At 46.9% G+C, this 19,444-nt stretch overlaps 1 protein-coding gene across 1 annotated transcript in view; it reads right to left on the bottom strand.

The window, feature by feature from the left end:
• LOC119177206 (uncharacterized) overlaps positions 1 to 4,941 on the bottom strand; it is a 206,182-nt gene extending 201,241 nt beyond the window's left edge. Inside the window, exon 1 of the transcript XR_012895009.1 lies at positions 4,815 to 4,941. The gene's annotated coding sequence lies outside the window, so the exon portion shown is untranslated. The remainder of the gene's footprint in view (positions 1 to 4,814) is intronic.
• Positions 4,942 to 19,444: the final 14,503 nt, after the last annotated feature.

The following is a 19,444-nucleotide window of genomic DNA, read 5'->3' as shown; positions in this document are numbered from 1 at the left end:
ACCACCGATGGGTGGTAAAAATGCCAAGCTGTTCGTGCGAAAGCGTTAATTGTTTGACCAAACACGAGAAGTGACCTTCGACATCGACACGACTAGTATGAAAAGGTAAATCACCAGCCATGTCATGACGTCCTCCTCTCATTACATCACACGTAGACAAAATAGCGTCATCCCATGACATCGCCTCTTCTTCACGACGGCCCGATAAGTGAGGCACTGCAAAACCACGAGGGGTGCAGAAAGTTTCCAATATGCCTCCGATCCCGGAGGAGGCGACGCAACGCCACGTGGCGTGTGGAGTTCTCAAGCGGGGTCAATCAATCGAATGATATACGTACACAAAAAAAGGCGACTTTCGGGCTTCTGTCGTATTGGGTAAACAGCGCAAGGGACGGTGTGACATTGCACGACTGTTTATTGTGCCCTTAACAAGATCAGTGGGTAAGGCGCTTGAACTTCACAACGCACGGCGCATCACCTTAGCTTTTTTCTGGGCCGCCGTTTATCACTACCGCACTTTCACCTCGGTGACCCGTGGCCACCGTTATCTCGAAACGGCGCGTCGCGAACCTCAGCAGAGCCAAAGCAGTTTTCCCAGAAGCGTTTCCCACCTCGGCAGGCCGCGGGACGGTCGTAAGCACCGCCCCAAGATGACGGCCCCGAAGCAAAGATTATCGCGTTTATGATCAACTGTCCCCAGCGACGTTCCCGGCTGCATTTGGCCCTATCTAGCAGGGAGGCGCCAGGTCAGCAGCTGGGAAGTGCAACGTTCAGTTCTTTCATCTATCTCTTACAACATTAGCGAAAACATACGGTAAGCCGTCCAAGCAAAAGAGAGAAAGTAAGAAGTGGCCGATGTTTACCTCTTGAAAACCAAGCTATCGAGAGTGAAATGCATGTTTTGCTAGGTTTCACAAAGAATATGGACAAAGAGTTTCGTTAAAGTCAGGTTTAATCGCAAATATGACAGTGTATGAGTGATTGATTGATATGTAGGGTTTAACGTCACAAAACCACCATATTACGAGAGACGTTGTAGTGGAGGCCTCCAGGAATTTCGACCTCCTGGGGTTCTTTAACGTGCACACAAATCTGAGCACAAAGGTCTACAAGATTTTCGCCTACATCGAAAATGCAGCCGCCGCAGCCGGGATTCGATCCCGCGACCTACGGGTCAGCAGCAGAGTACCTTAGCCACTAGACCACCATGGCAGGGCAGTGTATGAGTAATCAGCGTGGACTGCAAGCAAAACGACCAAAAGTTTAGGAAATGCTCCGTCGTTACGAGATGAAGAAATGTCGAAGAAATCGCCCTCGAGACAGCTCAGCCCTCGTGGAGTAGGACGGCGGCTTTAGCTGACGGAATCCCCAGAATAAGACCTCAGGTTGGATAACTGGGCCTGTTTGGTTCAACAAATCCGGAGCAGCGTCTCGTATCCACCATTAGTTAACCATTAGCGTGTTCGCACATCTCTCGTTGGTTCAAACCAAGGATACGCATACCCCTTCCCCATTCTTTATTCCTGTTATTAATAAAACGTTTTCAACGTAATCACTCAATCGTTACCAGCTGTACTTATGCAATCAAGACGACACTATCCACTCGATCGGACCTACGCAGCGGGCATCCTGATCGGAAGCCTTCGGCGCGTTACTAACTTAAACCTGGACGAACACAACGGAAATTTTTTATTGTCCATTTCTCATTGTCCGATTACAAGAAAATATGAATCTAGGGCTTTCGTCAACGATTATTTTCACTTACAGTATCCTCGTTCACATAGTGACGGCCTTCTCGTTCCAAGAGCGGTCCCCCCTATTATCAGTGAAACTGCCAGATCATCACCGAGATTTTCCCAATGTTCGTGTGCAAATTTCACGCCAATTACCTGCAAAACAGTCTAAGCTGCATAAGCAGACAGATATATCTTCCAAAATAATGATATAAGTTCAGGCTTCACGTCCCGAACCTACCCTACGAATATGAGACGCCGTACTCGAATCCTCCGACAATGTCGACCGCTTGGGCTTCTTTAACGTGCATGCACATAATCAATACACGGGCCTCGAATATTTACACCTTTATGAAACTGCGGTCGCCCCGGCCGGGATTCGATCCTCCGACCATACGGCTAGCAGTCGAGTACCAAAACCACAAGACCAGCGCTGAAGGTTGTACATTTACTAAGGAATCTACCATTCCTATTCAACACTCGCCCCTACCTTTCGTTTTCAGTTATCTCTTTGCTACAGCGCTTACTTCCCTTCACCTCTTCCCCTCCCGTTCATTGCGGATTAACTGCAAAACCTGACCAGGGCGCTGCCATAGCCCTCTCTGAACTGTTGTTAACATGCGTGACTTCCGAAAAATGCGCTGTCGAGGCGGTGAAGTCTGCTTTTGTATGCCCGTTGCAGCCCAGAAAGGAGGGGACTGTCCCCTCCGTTAAAAAGGGCCATTCACTGTAAACTACCACTGCAATGCGACCTTGCTGCTACGATATCTCCGAATAACACTGTAGCTCAAAGAAACGCAAACATAGGCAAAGGCACGCGAACAGCGCAGCGGTACCAGATTTGTTTTAAGTGCTTTGATTGTGTCCCCGTTTATCTGCCCTGCCGTATTATTCACTATAAAACGATGGGGGAGCGCAAATGAAACGAGAACATCAGTTTCTGAACGAAAGCTTTCGGGGGTGGAAAGCAAACCTTGCCAGCACGCCCAATTCCATATTCATGGAAGCTGTGTATTGCGCAATGCGTTTACTGCACATCTAGTGGTGCCTTACGCAGAAACACTCGTAGTGTTAAGAGCTGACCCGCGTAAGTGCAGTGCTACCATATGGGATCATTAATCCTTTCCTAAGATATACGACACGCCTGAGCTGAAAATTACAGGACACGCATTGAACAAAAAGAATACAGGCAAGAATGACCTGTCAAAACTTGTGAAACGAAGTGTAACGCAAGTAGATGTTCATTATACTATTGATTTAACAATAACTATTACACTCACAAAGCTATAATGATTGCTTACACTAGAAAGGTCAGGCTTCACGGCCACGACACTGAATATTTGCGCTTGATAATACGACACGCTAATACAATACAACGCAAATACTACTACGAAATGTCGTTAACGTGTTACGTCATCTTAACTTACAGCCAGAAGCAGGAGAGAAGTAAGACGGGTTTTAGTTACTTAGAACGATAACGCAGTCACGAACAAGCTATCCGCGCCTTCAAAAAAGACTTATCATCATCATGTGTTGCCGTGCGTGCTGTGTTCGAGTAATGACAGTGCAACACGGAACGCATACCTCCGAAGAAAATGTTACACAAGCACACCCAGAGTTTATTGAAAACCATTACGTAGCTTACACGAAACATGTTTTACCATGCTGCATTCGCGACACTGAGAATTTAAACACTGCAAGCCGCGAGAAACAATCCAAACAAGAACACTGTGGCATCAACCGTTAGGTACGTTAGGCGTTACGTAATTCGTTAATCAATTACGGTTCTCGTAAAACTTTGTATTCTCGCGAGCAGAACATGGCGTACTGTCCACGTGCTACGCATGTGTTTTCTATAACAATTAGTGATAGCGAACTCTTACGCTTCTCTTTCAAAGCACAACGTTAACAAAAAAGGCATCACGGGCATCACACTTAACACAATGTAAAGATGCACTTCATGCACATGCAGCTCACTATTAAAACGCATGCGCTCTACGGTTTAACAACGAAACTGTGGGAGAATAAAAAAAAAAACGAGGTTCACAGCATCAAACACAACCGAAACAGAAACAACGTAATATAACAATAACGCGACTGAATGTCGTGCTCGCTTGGACACGGAGCATTCGCACCGCAGGCAACAAACAACGCCCTTAGCGTGCAACACACGCCACGCATATTGCGGCTGCCCAGTACGGGTTAGAAGAAAAAACTGAAAATTAAGGGCGCGTCGTGCCGGTGCAAGTGCTCGGTGCCGAGCCAGGGCGGGTGTCGTGCCCTATGCAGTCTCTAGGTGTTTCTGTGTGTGTGCACCCGGGAGACGGGACCAGGTGAGAGAAGGACCTCCCGCAAAACAAAAGCCGCGCCGGCCGGAGCGGCCATTTGTGCAGCCAGCCCTTCTCTTCCTCCACAGTCTCTCCTCCTCCCTTCATCCTCCCTCGCCCGGAGAGCCGACAGCGCGCATGCGCGGCGGCGGGGCAGATTCGTCGGCGGCGCGCCTTCAGGGAAGTCGTCGGCGGCGGGAGGCCTAATCCGACGTTGCGGCCAGGCTTATCCACCACGTCACGCTGGGCCGCGGCTCTCTTTTCGGGCACAATACATTGCTCGGCAGATATACGAAACTGCTTAGCGCGCAGCGCTGATGGGAAGGGGGTATTGGTCAAGAGATGGGAGCGAAAAAAAAAATGTATAAAAGGAGCCACACGAGAACCGGCGCTTCCGCTCGCTCGTCGGCTTTTCGGGGAGGGTGGTGGTACGGGTGGGGAGGGGAGGAGAGACACGGGAGGTGATAGTGCTCGCAGAGAAAAATCAAGGTGAGGCGACGAACACAATTATGCGCAGAGAAGAAGAAGCGGGCCAAACGACAGCGGGTGTGTACACACGCACAGGCACGATCGGCGAAGCAGAAGAAGGGGTATTTTTTTCACAGAGAAACAGTCACCGGAAAGGAAAATACGCAGCCAAGTAGCCGGCGCACAGAAGAGAGATCGGCATACGTGAGTGAGACAGAAATCAAGAAAGCGTCAACCGAAAGGGAAACAACGAACCAAGACGTGGTCAAGGAAACTCGGGACATACCTTGGTTACGGTCAAGAAGGGCTATGTGGGAATGGCAGGACCAGGGAAACTAACAGGGAGAGCAGGGGTATCAAACAAGAAAGGACAGGAGGTGATGGTGAGCGTCGACCTGCACGCTAAGCGTCGGAGTGCATCAGTCGGCATCCGCCGCTCGACCGCCGGACTGGAGAGAGAAAATAGTGCGAGCCGCGCGCCACCGCTAAAGGCGTTAATTAGCTGTAACAGCAAAACAAAATCACTCTAAACGGTCCGTTAATTGTTTCCGAGATCGAAGCAGACACAGTATTGTTGATTCAACTAAAGTTTTTACCTCTACGCCGCAAGACAAATACGTATCCTTGCGCCGCGTCCAGAAGCGTGCGGAAGAACAGGTCGCGCCCTCGCGGCTGATTTTGGAAGCTTTTCTATCGAGAAATTACGCTGCGGGGCGCACGCGCAGCTTGTTTCGTTTTTGGAAGGAGGCCGTCCATGCGTGCTGTTTTTCGCCGCTTGCTTGTTCGCGTGGGCGACGGCGGTGCCGCGCGCGCTCCGCTACGAATGTTATGTCGCGCAGCTGTACATCCGGGTGGTTGGTATGTATTGAAAAGACGAAAAAAAAAATGCAGAGCGTGCACTTGAAATCGACGAGCTCCCACAAAGCTGGCAACAAAGAGGCATATTTGTTCGAGCGTGTGGTCATGTTGAGTTCGATCTCAAACATTTTTTTTCTTTGCTAACTGAGAAATGAGATTTTCAAGCTTGCAAGATTCACTGCGTCAACTTTTTGTTTACTTCAGTCGTTAAAAAAAAATTGCCCGCAGCTTCCCTCGGGGGAACACTGAGGAGGGTGCGGAGCATATAATTGGTTAACGGGGTGTTAAAGTGCGACTTACTTGGGTCGATGGCTAAATTGGTTAACGTGGTTGTGAAATGGGGTGTTAAATTGCGACTTACTTGGGTCGATGGCTAAATTGGTTGACGTGGTTGTAGGAGGGGGTGTTAAATGAGTGAACACGTACACACGTATGCGAAAGGGCGGCGCTGGTCGAAGGGACGTCGATCATTGTGTTTGTGGATTCGTTGGAATTCATTTCACCGCGACCTTGGACGTTGACGCGCCGTACAAACCAACCGACGAGCGGCAACTGAGCGAGCGAGCGCCGACCTTGAGTATATATACAGCTCGACGGCGCATGCACTGTCAGCTGTTGAATGTTCTCGAAGCGCGACGCCACATGCGCGTCCACTGGAGAATCAGGAGAATTGTAGATGTCGAACGCGGTGTGTAGAGGAGGAAGGGTGCACAGATGGTGGAGGAGTGAAGCACGCGCGGTGTGTAGAGGAGGAAGGGATGCACAGATGGTGGAAGAGTGGGCGACGGCGCATGCGCGCGCGTCAGCTGTCGAGTGTTCGAGAAGCGGTGCGGACGGCGCACTACAAGGCGCGAGTATAAGATGCTTCCGCATCTAAAAGTCTTCTATTCACGCGTGTAGTGCATTAATCGTGAAGACCTTATATGGCTGAATAATATGTCTGCAAATATGGTCGCGGGCAAGACAAAACGCTTCTTTGTGTAAAAGGGGAGCAGCGCACGTGCTGATAGAAGACAATCATGCCATATGCCGTATTTTTTGCACATAGCCCCTACCCAAAAACGGAAAGATGCGCTTAAGAAAAACGGGTGTGGAACATATGAGGAGGGTATATTAATTTTTATATTATTTTTACATAGTTAAAGCACGGTTTATATAGTACGACGCATTATGTGCGAGAAAATACGCTATTCTTGTGCCGTAAAGGAGTTTACTTCGTGTATTTTCATCTCGAACTTCATTTCACCGCATCAAACTACCTCGTATAGTGCGATTAGACCGACAATCGTACATCTGACCTGAACACACAAGCAAATTAAACAAGCCGAAACACGTGCAATTCTTGCGTTCACGAGTGAAAGAAATGTTATCCAGTCATGTCACGATTGTGTACGCAGCGGAACGTTACACAGGCAGCTCGGCCCATCCGTAACAAAGAATGTGGGTGAACACTTCTGTTCGTTTAGCATGCTCACGACGGTCAGCGCAAATAGGGCGCAAAAGACAAGAAAGTACACGACGCGAGCGCTGTCTTGTACTTTCTTGTTTTCGGTGATGTAGAAGTTGCGGTGCTCGCCTGCTCACCCCCAGGTTGCTGGTTCGTTCTCGGCGTCGGCGGTCGCACAACCAGGGAGGCGAAAAGGCCCGTGTACTTATGCGATGTCAGTGCACGTTAAAGAACACTATACTCGATAATCGAAATTCCCGGAGCACTCCACTGCGGTGTCGCTCATAATCATATCGTGGTGCCGGGATGCGAAACCGCATATATTATTATTACGTTCTGGTATCTTGTGTTCTCAGCCCCACCGCGATGGTCTATATAGTGGCTAAGGTACTCGGCCGCTAGCCCGCAGGTCGCGGGATCGAATCCCAGCTGCGGTGGCTGCATTTTCGATGGACGCGGAAATGTTGTAGGTCTGTGTGCTCAGATTTGGGTGCACGTTAAAGAACCCCAGGTGGTCGAAATTTCCGGAGCCCTCCACTACGGCGTCTCTCATAATCATATCGTGGTTTTGGCGTGTTAAACCCGCAAATCAATCAATGTATCTTGTGTTCTACTTGCGCTGACCGTCGTGAGTATGTTATTACTTCATATCGGAGCATTTCGTTCCAATTTTAGTATATGTGCTTTGGAAGTACAGGAGCGTTTCGGTGGGCATTCAAAACTTTCACTTGTTGTCTTGATTCCTGGTGCTATTTTTGCATCTGGCCACACTTACTACGTGAACCTGCTCGCGTTACGTGACCTTCGTAGAGGGTTTTTTTTTTTCTTTTGCGAAATCAATTCTAAGCATAGCATAGCTCTGTGGTGGAATACCTGCTTGCCACGAAATAGGACTGGGTTCGAATCCCTATTTATTTGCATTCATATCGAACAAACGCTCCCGGACAGCGCTGATTTTTTCGCTCGCAGCTAACGACGCCGGCATCATATAATATCTGCGAAACGAGCTGTTTAACGCGATCGCGTCCGCACGTGTCCCTCTGCGCTAATCGATCTCAGTGGCCAATCGCCCGACTCGGTGCCAACTCGCGACACCACGTGACATCACGCACTGTACGTGAGCTTGACATATCGCGGTGCTATTTGGCTGACGATTACATTGCGAGTGGCCTTTAACTAGCCATGTGCCCAGCTCGCGCCGGAAAAGCTCCCAACGGGCAGAAATCAATTCTCGTTTGCTTATCTTCGATTTTGCATTAGCTTTCCATTAGACGCTGTGGATCAAACATTCAGGCGGCCCGAGTGGATCCGACCAGCTTTGTAAACAAGCCCGCTGCGAAGGCATTATTCATGCAGTTCGCGGACCCGTACGACGGAAAACTGTCACGGGCGGAGCTGCGCTCCTCGAAGAGACATGCGCTCAAGCTGCTTTCTTTCCGGTTTGTTCTAATCGCTCACGGTGATTGATACTGCGCGTAACTGTCATTTGTGGCACTTACATTTACCCCCGTGTTCACGAACGCTCCTCGACTCGACTTTCACCCTTCACTTGACGGAGTTGAGCAGTGCGCCACTGTTCGGCTGAAAACTACGCTGCGCTACTCAAACATTGCAGCAGGTTTTCTCGGATATGCAGTGACTTGCCGTTCTTAGAGATGGCGCTTCCATCGGCTTTCTCACGTGAAGGTGAAGCGTTGAGTGAAGGAACGTTCTAGAATATGGGGGTTGGGCTGTCAGAAGTAGTGAGGTTAAAGTAGGGGGGAGAACATTGCTTCACACTGATGTGTTGGCAGCAGCGGGATTCTGGTTGCATTCTAGTTTTGCAGTTCAACGCATACTGCACGCGTAGATCGATACGAGCTAGAACATGCGGGCGCGTGGCGAATAGCCCGAAAACCGAGATAACGTGATACGAGGATGGCGCTGCCGAAACCGAACTGGAAAGGAGGGCGCTCTTCCGCTGATTGTTGGCACTCCCGCAGGATCGTTGCTGTGAAACGGCACCTGATCGCGTGTCATCGGCCGCTAGCAATCGTAACATGAAAAGGAAATGCACCAAGGACAAATTAGGTGAAGGATGCGTACCGAAATGCTCAGCGATCACCACCTGCATCTGTGTGTCATGGCAGTCTACATAAAAGCCGGTATCATATGAATGCGTAGCCTGCTGAGTGATTGGTTATGGCTGTCCGCGTTGATGTGAACTCATATCGCCGGTATAGCAGCAATTGTCTGGTTAGAAGCTGCGTTTTGAAGCAATTACATGAAGGCGGGATTGTGAACAGCTAACGGAAGCGCACCGCCCTTCCCAGTTTGTTTCCGAGAGCGGCCGCTGAGATCAAGGCGATGTGGGGTTTGAGGATATTAGCCACGCGTCCGAACTCACATTGCTCACGATAGTACATAAGCAATAAAATGGTTAAACAACAAGAAAATAGGAGTGGTAACCAAAGGAAGTTGCTGTTGGCTATAAGGTAACGATGCAAATAATGCTAACGTGAGTAGTTAGTGGCGTATACATTATGAGGTTGTAGAATCAGTCTTAACTTCAGCGCCCTAAAATTTCGGTCTCGATTGGTACAGGAATAGCGTACATGAGATAGTTCATTGGCGATCCTTCAAAAATGTTGCTGCGCCCATGGATGTTAGACTCTGCCCAGGCGGCGCTGCGAAAAACACTGCCACCAGCACCCCCATCGCCGTGACGGCCATAAATGGGTAGTGTAAAAAGAGCCGTCCGCAAGCGAACGTGCATAGGCACTCCTGTTCCGTCGGTCTTGAGGTGCGGTTTCTTGAAAATCAAGGATCTGGCAAGCATCTTCCGTCAATCCAACCTCGCTTTAGAAAAGTATCAAAGCGAACTGTGGTTACAATGCAATAGATGTTTCAGTTATTTTGGTGTGCTGCAATTCAAGTGCAAGAGAGCATCGCATGACATCGAGTTCGAGGCAAGCACTCCGACACGGGTTCTTCAGCGCCTATATGCGTTAAACTTGGGCATGCACATGATGTTAAAGTGACCATGTACAGACACCGGAAATATATCCACGATCAGTGGTACGAAGGTCACTTTATCCAGTACGAATGGTCGTGACAATTTTCGTCTTTGCAGCTCCATTCACTATCGATATCTTGCTTCCTGTGCGCTCAACTATTGCTAGAGTGTCAAGTTGACGGTTGTCTTCCGTTTCCATACCCTGTTAATAGGGATACGTGCGAGTCCACTTTCTTAGTGAACAACGAAAGGCAAAACCGAGGCCTCCAAGATAGCTCCGACAATCGCGAAGACAAACTTTGTGGCTTATCTGTGTGACGTACGTGGTCCCATTTCCTGACTGAAGCAGGAGCCTTCTAAGCCATACATGCGTAATGCCGCGTAGTGGCGACCACTATCGGTGGTGGCGGCGTGTGCGATGTTCATTGCGCGCGTCACCTGCTTACTATTGCACAGCGCGCACCGCGGTCAGAGACTCTGTTAAACTTCATAATCAAAGTTACCACGGTTATCATATCACTTTCACTATCACACTTTCTCACACGGCTGTGGAGAACGCGAGAAATTCGCTTACCCAACACGTTTGCGACGGTCCGTATCCAGCGTTCTTGCCGTTCTGCTTCGTTAAACCTGCAGAAATCAGCAGAACTGAAGTCTTTTACGTCCGTGGCAATTCGCAGCGCAACAGTAGCGTCGAATGGGGTAGGTGTTGTAGAGCGCGGAGCTGTTACGCCTGCTCTTGTTCTCGCCTTCGTTCTGGCAAGTGAATCCACAAGCCCTTTATGGTGGTTCAGTGTCGCGTCCGACTAGCGGAGTGGAATTCGTAGCTCTTTTTCCAAGTGTTCAATGCGCAGACACACCTAATATTTAGCTGAATCTTTGTTTCGTACGCTGTAGTTGCACGTGGTTGCGCAGCATACTGGGCACGGTAGTCGGGCTTTGTACTACTCAAAACTGCGTCGACGGGTGGCGCTGCATGTCCGAAAAACTCCGGAGTCCGACGTCTATTGGCCTTATATTCGCGAATTAAAGCCTGCCATAGAGTAGTTAGTCCTTTGTTCGTATTTGAGTAGCCTAATCGCCACCGTGGAGACCCTGCCTTTCAGGTAGTTCCATGCCGCTGTTTGCGAGCCGGTAAAGACCGCGATGGGATCCTCACTCGTCTGGGTGGCGAATGTTATAGCCACCTCTTCAGCGGTTTCCGCAGGTTTGGCGAGGATAGTCGCCGATGCCAGTACCGAGTCCCTGTAATCTCTGACGGTAATCGCAAAGGCGTTACGTCCCGGATATTTGGTTGCGTCCACGTATCGCGCCTGCGGGTCATTGCCATGGTTTTTCCGGATCATGTTAACCCTGGCGAGCCACCTTGCTTGGTGATGTTGAGGATGCATGTTTCGAGAGATCTGCTGAATTTCATGGCATTGTCGGAGCTGTGACGGTAGTTTGCCTTTGCGTTCTTCGTTGGGTTCTAGGGTGGTCTCGTATCCTGTGCGTCGAAGGACGGCTTGCCCTGTGAATGACAGCTTGAGTCTCTCAACCTGGTTGATGAGGTGTGCTTCGCTGAATTCTTCCCACGTATTGTGAACTCCCGTGTGAAGCAATCATTCAGTGGAGGCGGCTGGCGGCAGTCCTAGGGCAAGCTTTGTAGCCTTTCGTATCAGCAGACTAAGTTTTTGTTTCTCCGCTGCCTTCAGGTTGAGGTAGGAAGTTCCGTACGTTATGCGGCTGTATAGGACAACTTGTACCATTTTAGGGTTTTGTGCTCTTTGAAGCCACTGTGGTGGTTAGCCACCCTTCGGATTAGGTGAGTGAGCTGCGTCACAGTGTTCTGCAGCCGGGGTAGGGCAGCGGAGCCAGACCCATGTTTATGTATATGTAGTCCAAGGACTCGAAGTGTGTCAACTTGTGGTAGTTGGACTCCTTGTAGAAATACTTGTGGGTCAGGTGCGTCGTAGCTTGGTGGTCTACCACGGGTGCATGCCGCAAGTACTAACAGTTCCGATTTTTTCGGAGCACATTGGAGGCCGCAGGTCTTGAGATATTGTTAAGTGTTGTTAACCGCCTCTTGAAGTCGCTCCTTCTGTTCACCCGGGATTGCACCTCTTGTCCTCAAAGTGATATCATTGGCGTATAACGCGTGATGTATCCCAGGGACAGCGTCCAAGATACGGGGGAGCTTAAAGAGGGTCAAGTTGAAAAGTAGTGGGGATATCACTGAGCCTTGTGGCGTACGTTTGTTAGGGAGCTGAAAAAGCTCGCTCCGGATATTGGCAATCCCTACAGTGGCAGTGCGGTTGGTGACAAAAGCCAGCATGCAGGCGTACGTTTTGGCACCACAGCCGACATCTTCAAGGCTACGTGGAATGGGTTCATGGCTCACATTGTCGAATGCGCCTTTTATGTCTAGAGCTAGAACAGGTGACATACTGTGCTTGCTCAACACTCTTAGAAAAAAGGTGGTAGTACTTGCTAACTTTGGGGTAGTAACGGTTTGTCACATATGTTACAACCCTGGTAGTAAGCACAGTTGGTAACGGTAAGGGTGGTAGCAGTTAATACCGTTGCTGTTACTACCAGCATTTAGTAACCGTTACTACCCTAGCTGTTACCACACATGGATAGTAACTTTTAAAGTTTTCAAGAAAAATAGCAGTAACCCATACTACCATGTTTATTCAATTTGACATATTATTTTTCACTGCTAATGTTAATCAAATAATGTCTCATTACAACACAACTGCGGGTAATGAAGCGTAGTGTGCCATGAAAGCGAAGAATACAGAGACCTAATACGTTTACTATTTTTACTTTTTTTCTTTATTGACGTTTACTATTTTTACGCATACTGCATGAAGTAAGCGTGGGATACATATATAGCCTCTACTTTGCAGGTGCATGTCTGGCACAAGGGAGCACATATGTTTCATGATAAATTATAACAAATTTAAACCTATAGCACTACATTATACTACCTAGTTACGAGTATTTGGGGACGTAGCACAACTCTTTTAATCAGCCTTACTTACAAAAATTATGTCATATTTATTTATTATAAAAGTGTTACAAAAAGGCATTACGTACGGTGGCCAAAACAATGTAACAAACTAATTCTCAGCGCATTTGAATGTTTCACACGGCTAATATAAAAGTGGTTAAAAAATAATAATCGTTTTTGGAGTTTGACGCGCCAAAGCAGTGATAACATTTGCAGACACGCCGCAGTGAATTAATTGTGACCGTGCTAATTGTGACCGTTTGGTTATTTTGATCCGCCGGTCTTGTTATTTTGCTGTAACCTACTAAGTTAGTTGTAATTATCTATTACAACACGTGTAGCACTTGCTTATGGTTTGTTAACTTGTACTTCTCTGTTTCGACAATACCGGAATGACGCTTACATATCTCGGTTGCGTAATGTCAAACAAAATTTATTTTCTTCGTCTATGGATATCTTCTGTGTCATTTTACGGTTTAATGATGATCCGTCGAGACAATTCCTCTCATAAATTATCAGAATCGGAATCACACACTATTTTGGACTATCAACAGCCTGGTTGCAAAAAAGTAGTAATGGGTCAAGAAAGTTAGTAACGGCTGCAGTTACTACCTCTTTCATTTCAGCTACTAAATGTTTACTAACGTAGGTAGTAAACAGGTCGCAAAAAGTTAGTAACGGTTGTAGCTAGTAACTGTTTACTAACGTAGGTAGTAAACAGGTAGCAAACGGGTAGTAACGGTCTAAGAAAGGTAGTAACCATTGCAGTTACTACCTATTTGCTTGCAGTTGCTACCTTTTTACTAACTTTTTTTTAAGAGTGAAGTGCAGAAAAATATCTTTATCTGCAAAAGGACGTCTTGTGTGCCGAGCATTTGGCGAAAGCCGAACATGGTGTTCGGGTAGTGACCATTGAAATTTTATTATTAATATGTGGGGTTCAACGTCACGAAACCACCGTATAATTATGAGAGACGCCGTAGTGGAGGGCTCCGGAAACTTCGACCACCTGGGGTTCTTTAACGAGCACCCAAATCTGAGCACACGAGCCTACAGTATTTTCGTCTTCTCAAAAATGCAGCCGCCGCCGGCTTTGTTGGCTGGGAGACACATTTATTAGTGATGTGGGGTCAACGTCCCGAAACCACCATGAGATTATGAGAGATGCCGTAGTGCAGGGCTCCGGAAATTTCGACCACCTGGAGTTCTTTAACGTGCACCCAAACGATTTACAGTATTTTCGTCTTCATCAAAAATGCAGCCGCCGCAGGTGGGATTCGATCATGCGACCTGCGCGTCATCAGCACAGTACTTAGCCACTACACCACCACGGCTTTTTTATATTTATTGACTACACCACCACGGCGGAGCCACAGAGAGGAACACCGGGGTATTTATAAGAGTTAGTGAATTCCAGGCAAGCTTTTAATTGTGTACAGAAACATGAGCGGAATAATAGAACTGTGAAGGACATAGTTTCGCATTTTGGACTTTGAAATAGATCTCTGACAGGAATCTGACGTGATTTTGTTTAATCTAGGAATTATTGTGAGGTCCTGGAATTGTTACATTACACGGCTTTATTACAGGCACTACTGAGTAATCATGCATTTTCATCTACAACGGCTTTTACGTTTTACGTTGTAGTTGTGTGCTCCTTTTTTACCATGTAATGTACATATGTAAACATATTTTTGTAACAATTTTCGGTGTGTCTGTGCATATTGTGTTCCGTCGCTATGTTCTTTTGGATTGTAAATAATGTTCATTGCTCGTGAGAATAAATTTCTCTGACACACAGAAACGATAATATTGGCTATTTACTGTTTTAATTTAGCAGACTCGGTGTTTTGGTAAGCTGAGTGAAGGCGATAGCATGCTGTTCTGTAACGCGAGATTATTGTATACTGAACAGTAAGTGTTTAACATGCACGCGGATATCATCATGAATGTCGTGAGTGATGGCTGCTCTGGGAAACAAATATATATTTTCATGTAGTTAAACTACACATCTGTCTAGTTTGTGCTCACTGTGTGCTTTCGCTGTTCAAAGTCTCGATGGTAAACCACTACTTGACTACTACTAAGTGGTTCTTAAGAGAGAAAGTCAGAGAAAAGTGAGCCCCGTAACTGTCTGCTTCAGGGAGGGACACCTCAACAGTAGCTCACAAGGGATGGGGGTGAGGAGGGACTAAAAGGGTAGGAATAAAGGTGTAGAAAAGCGAAAGAAGCGTGAGGTGGTAAGCCAGAGAGAGCAACGATAAATCGAGGGGATAGGAGAACTAGGAAAGATAAAAACACAGTCACAGGAGTACGAGGACGGGGCACACTTGCGAGAGCTCTTGTCGGCGTCAGTAGATGGCGTAGAGCAAGTCCAGTCGGTCAGAGCTACACTGACGTCGAAGGTCGTCGGCGTCAGGAGGTGACGTAGGGCGAGCCCAGTCGGCCAGAGCTACGCTGACGTCGGAGATCGCGAGCGCACAACCAGTCGGCACAGAATCCAGCGAGCCCTACTTAACTGGGGGACTTGGAAACAGATAGGGGACTGAGGATTGGGTGAGCGGATTCATACGGATTGATCATTATAAATACTGCGGTATGAAAAGAGACTGATCGAAGAGTGATTGAAGTCTTCAGTGTTTGCGTCGTACCATTTTCATAAGAGCGAGAAAATTGATGAAAAAATTTCGCCAAGCGGGAAGCTGGTCGAAGTACTTAGGGAAGGCGTACCAACCACTGAATATGGGCCCACGTATATCTATACTGTAAATCACGGAACACTGATTACAAAGGTGTAAAATTGGAGATTGGCCACCACCATTGAAGTTGCAAGAAATATAGTATACAGACTTGCAGTTAACCCAATCACATCTTCGCCTTCAGCGAGTGTACAAAGTAAACTAGACAGACCAATTTGTCTCTGTAGTAAACGGCACCATTTTGAAGCCCATTTATTCTGTTCTGGGGCCGCTGTTATGAATAATTTAAATTAATGACTTACCTTCCTGTGTTTCATCTAAAATTCATCTTTTCGCTGATGACTGCGTAATGTTTAGAAAAATGACTTTTAACAATGATGCCACCGTTCTTAAATCTGACCTTAACGCTATCAGTGCATGGCGTAACACTTGGCAGATGAAACTAAACATAACCAAATGCAAGGCAATGCATGTTACCAGGCGTACTAACCCTTCAACAGCCTGTTATATTGCTAACACCCCTCTAGATAGTGTTTAATCCTACAAATATCTTGGTGTCCACATTTCATCTGACCTTACGTGGAACACGCACATTGCACACTTAACAAGCAAACCTAACAAATCACTCGGCTATCTCCAACGAAATTTTTCACGTGCTCCACAAACCCTCAAAGTAATTCTCTACAAAACACTTATCTGGCCTAAACTAGAATATGCAGCCTCTGTATGGAACCCCAGTCCGCATAAATTAATTCATTTAGTAGAAAAAGTTCAGAACAATTCCACACGATTCATTTAATCTAACTATAACAGGACCTCTAGCATCAGTTTAATGAAAGATAATCTAGAATTAACACCCCTAGCTTTACGACGTAAAATCACATGCCTCTCTCTCTTTCATGGGATATATCACCACCTTTTTTTTTACGACGCCAAGTTCTTTCAGCACCGTATTACATATCATCGCGCATTGATCACCAACACAAAGTAGGCATTCCATCTTGTAGGTCTTCCTCTTTCCTTCTCTCATTTGTGCCACACACAAGTGATGAGTGGAATCACCTTCCTCCAGATGTTGTCACCATCAAGGATACTAACCTATTTAAAGTAGCTGTACGTGATATATTTCTCCAATTTTTCTTTTTCTTTTAAACTAGGCACCGCCATTTATAGTTATATTAAGCGTCTATCTTCATTGATACACCAAATTTTGAATATTTTGAATCTTGTTTATAGTTAACGTATATTGTATTTTGTTTTGTTTTTTTGTGCCACTATAATTTGTGTAACTACTTGTAATCCTTTAGAAATGTATTTGGGAATTGTTGTGAGTTCTTTTCTGCATTTTTTGTTCCTTTGTCTTGTGACCTTTTTTTTTTTTGAACTTCACCTCCAATTTTCTGTATTTTTGCCCCACCCCCTCTGTAATGCCATTGGCTCTGAGGGTATTCTAAATAAATAAATATGTGGCTGCACGGAACACGTAGGGGAGAAGAAGTCAAATAGTTGTTAACATGAGGATGCTTACTGTTAACCTGATCCAGAAGAATTGCGCCACAGAGCTCCCAATGCTTAAACAATGTTAAAAGGAAATTAGCTTGAATAATGACAATAAAAAGACAAAATGTGGATTTGTTCTGAAATCTACGAGATTTTTGACGGTCACTACAGGATAAAACACGGTCCTATGTTGGCACTTCTGCTCAAACATGAAAAAGAGTTTAGAAGATCACCCAATCGTATTGTAGAGCAAAATTTGCGCAACTATGAAGGAGAACACATAGTTCATATTATCACCGGGTAGTTTCTCCGTTCGGCTGAAGGCACGTTTGCCAGAGCATTATTAACGTTACTTGTAATTCGCCTCAGCTTTCGCTTCGCTGAACGTGTACTTGAATTTTCTCCAACGTTGTTTGAGCACTCAACCCTGAACGCGCGCATGGAGCCGGAAGGCAGGGGTGAAGGGGAGAGGGGGAGGCGGTGGCTGCCCACCTATTCATCTAAGGAGAGAAGGCGGAATACTTGCCCCATACATTGGCTTATTAGGATGGAGGGGGGAGAGAACTCTTTATTGAAAAGCAGGGAATTTAGCCGGCATTCGTAAATGACTGGCTTGCGACTCTGCGTGGGGAAGGGGATTGGGGACTGAAAAAGAGAAAAAGAGAGAAATAAATATTTTGATGAATAAAATGTGATTAAAAATGAATAAAAATGCAGACTGAGTTGACCGTCTCTTGCGGGGGGGATACGCGCGCTGACAGACCAACTTTTTACGTGCTTTCAACATGCCGCTGGAACGTGTCAAGCTGACCGATACTATCCAAATAGGCACTGTGCCGTGCTCCCGACCGGGTTGCAGAAATTAGGTGCCTTTCCTCATCTTCTAACCACTACCACCACCACCACTATCCAAATACCTGAACAGTTGTTTCATCGCATGCCACTGTTGTGTGAGGCAAATTAAAGGGCCTACAATCAATTGATGAAGTTCTTCGGGTTAGCAAATGCATGCAATGTTCATAGAGCAAACGCTAATTGGCATACACTCGGCGCTCAAACAATATATGTTCCACAGTAGACCCAGTTATTTCAGCATAGACTTTCTGCTCGACCGAAACGGTATACATAAGTTGTTTCCGAACTGTTCAGTCGAAGACAGAGCATTCGGAACAGAGTTTCAAATGTGGAGGATTTCTGTATGCAAACCTTGTTCATAGGCGTGGGTCGACAGGGAAGAGGAAAGCGTAATGGTGTGTCGGAAGGTTCCAGAGCCTTGCTGCGATGAACGTTCGTCTCCCTTCACGGGAAATGGTGAGCACGCATTCAACTACTAGGTTATCCACAAACACTCCGTTTGTGAAGAACAAACGTGAATTGTTCGACGTGAGAATCTCTGAAATAACTGTAATCGCTGGAACAATGCAAATAAGCCCCCAAAAACGCGACCGGAAAGTTGTACAAGTGACTTGTGGAAAAAAAGAAGCCAAAATCCACTTATTATAAGCCAAGCTAGAAGCTCTGATGCCTATATACAGACAGGATCTCGACTCTGTCCTGCGATCATAAATCACATTGATCCGAACACAGATGGGCGCTGCCCACACTGTGTGGAGACGTGTGACATCGTCCGCATGGTCTGGCATGTGCAGAAAATCCCCAACTACTCCCTTCTTCTACTCCATCCCGAGAGGCATGGGATACTGCTCTCCTCAAGTGCTCCACGCCAGAGTCTCAATGGATTCTGGTGAGACGGGCGCGAGCAAGTTGGGCCCTCATCATGCGTTGTCCCGGACTAGGGACGCCGACCATTTGGTGGGGTCGTGCTTTGGCCCCAAAACTTTCTCACTGCTGGCTACTACTTCACTTATAGTCGGAGATGGTGGTCTTGATGTGCACGACGCATCGGAAAAGCTGAGCACGCTCATCCCTAGTCTGCTCGCAGAATGTGCTACTGGGAGTTCGCTTTTGTGTTCTACATACAGACTGGCTGCATTACACATAAAGACTGGCTGTATTACACTGCTGGCTGTAGTGTAATACAAAATATATACTACAAAACGACACACTGCACCACCCGGATGCCAGGCACTCACTTCACGAGAAAGTTTCACCCCCGCGTTCCCAGTTCGCTGAACCATCATGAATTACCAACTAGCCCACCTTTCCATCCTATTGCAATGCATTTCTGTATCAGTGACGAAGACTGCAACGCAAGGCAAAGAAGACGACGGGTGAAGTCGCTAAATTAGCGAGTGAGACGTTTGGGGCCGACCGTAACAAATAGGTCCAAAACGAAAGCAATCACATCATTGGACATTCTTTGCCATCCCCGCATGTGGTTGCTGAGAAGGACTGAGCGTAAGGCAAATTGGCAGTGAGTTACGACAGAAACTGCACAAAAATAAAACAGGAAGAAAAAAGA

This window comes from Rhipicephalus microplus, chromosome 4 (genome assembly GCF_043290135.1).
Source record: "Rhipicephalus microplus isolate Deutch F79 chromosome 4, USDA_Rmic, whole genome shotgun sequence".
Taxonomy (NCBI): Eukaryota; Metazoa; Arthropoda; class Arachnida; order Ixodida; family Ixodidae; genus Rhipicephalus; species Rhipicephalus microplus.
The sequence above is the reverse complement of the archived record's forward strand: the minus strand, read 5'-3'. Positions and strand labels throughout refer to the sequence as shown.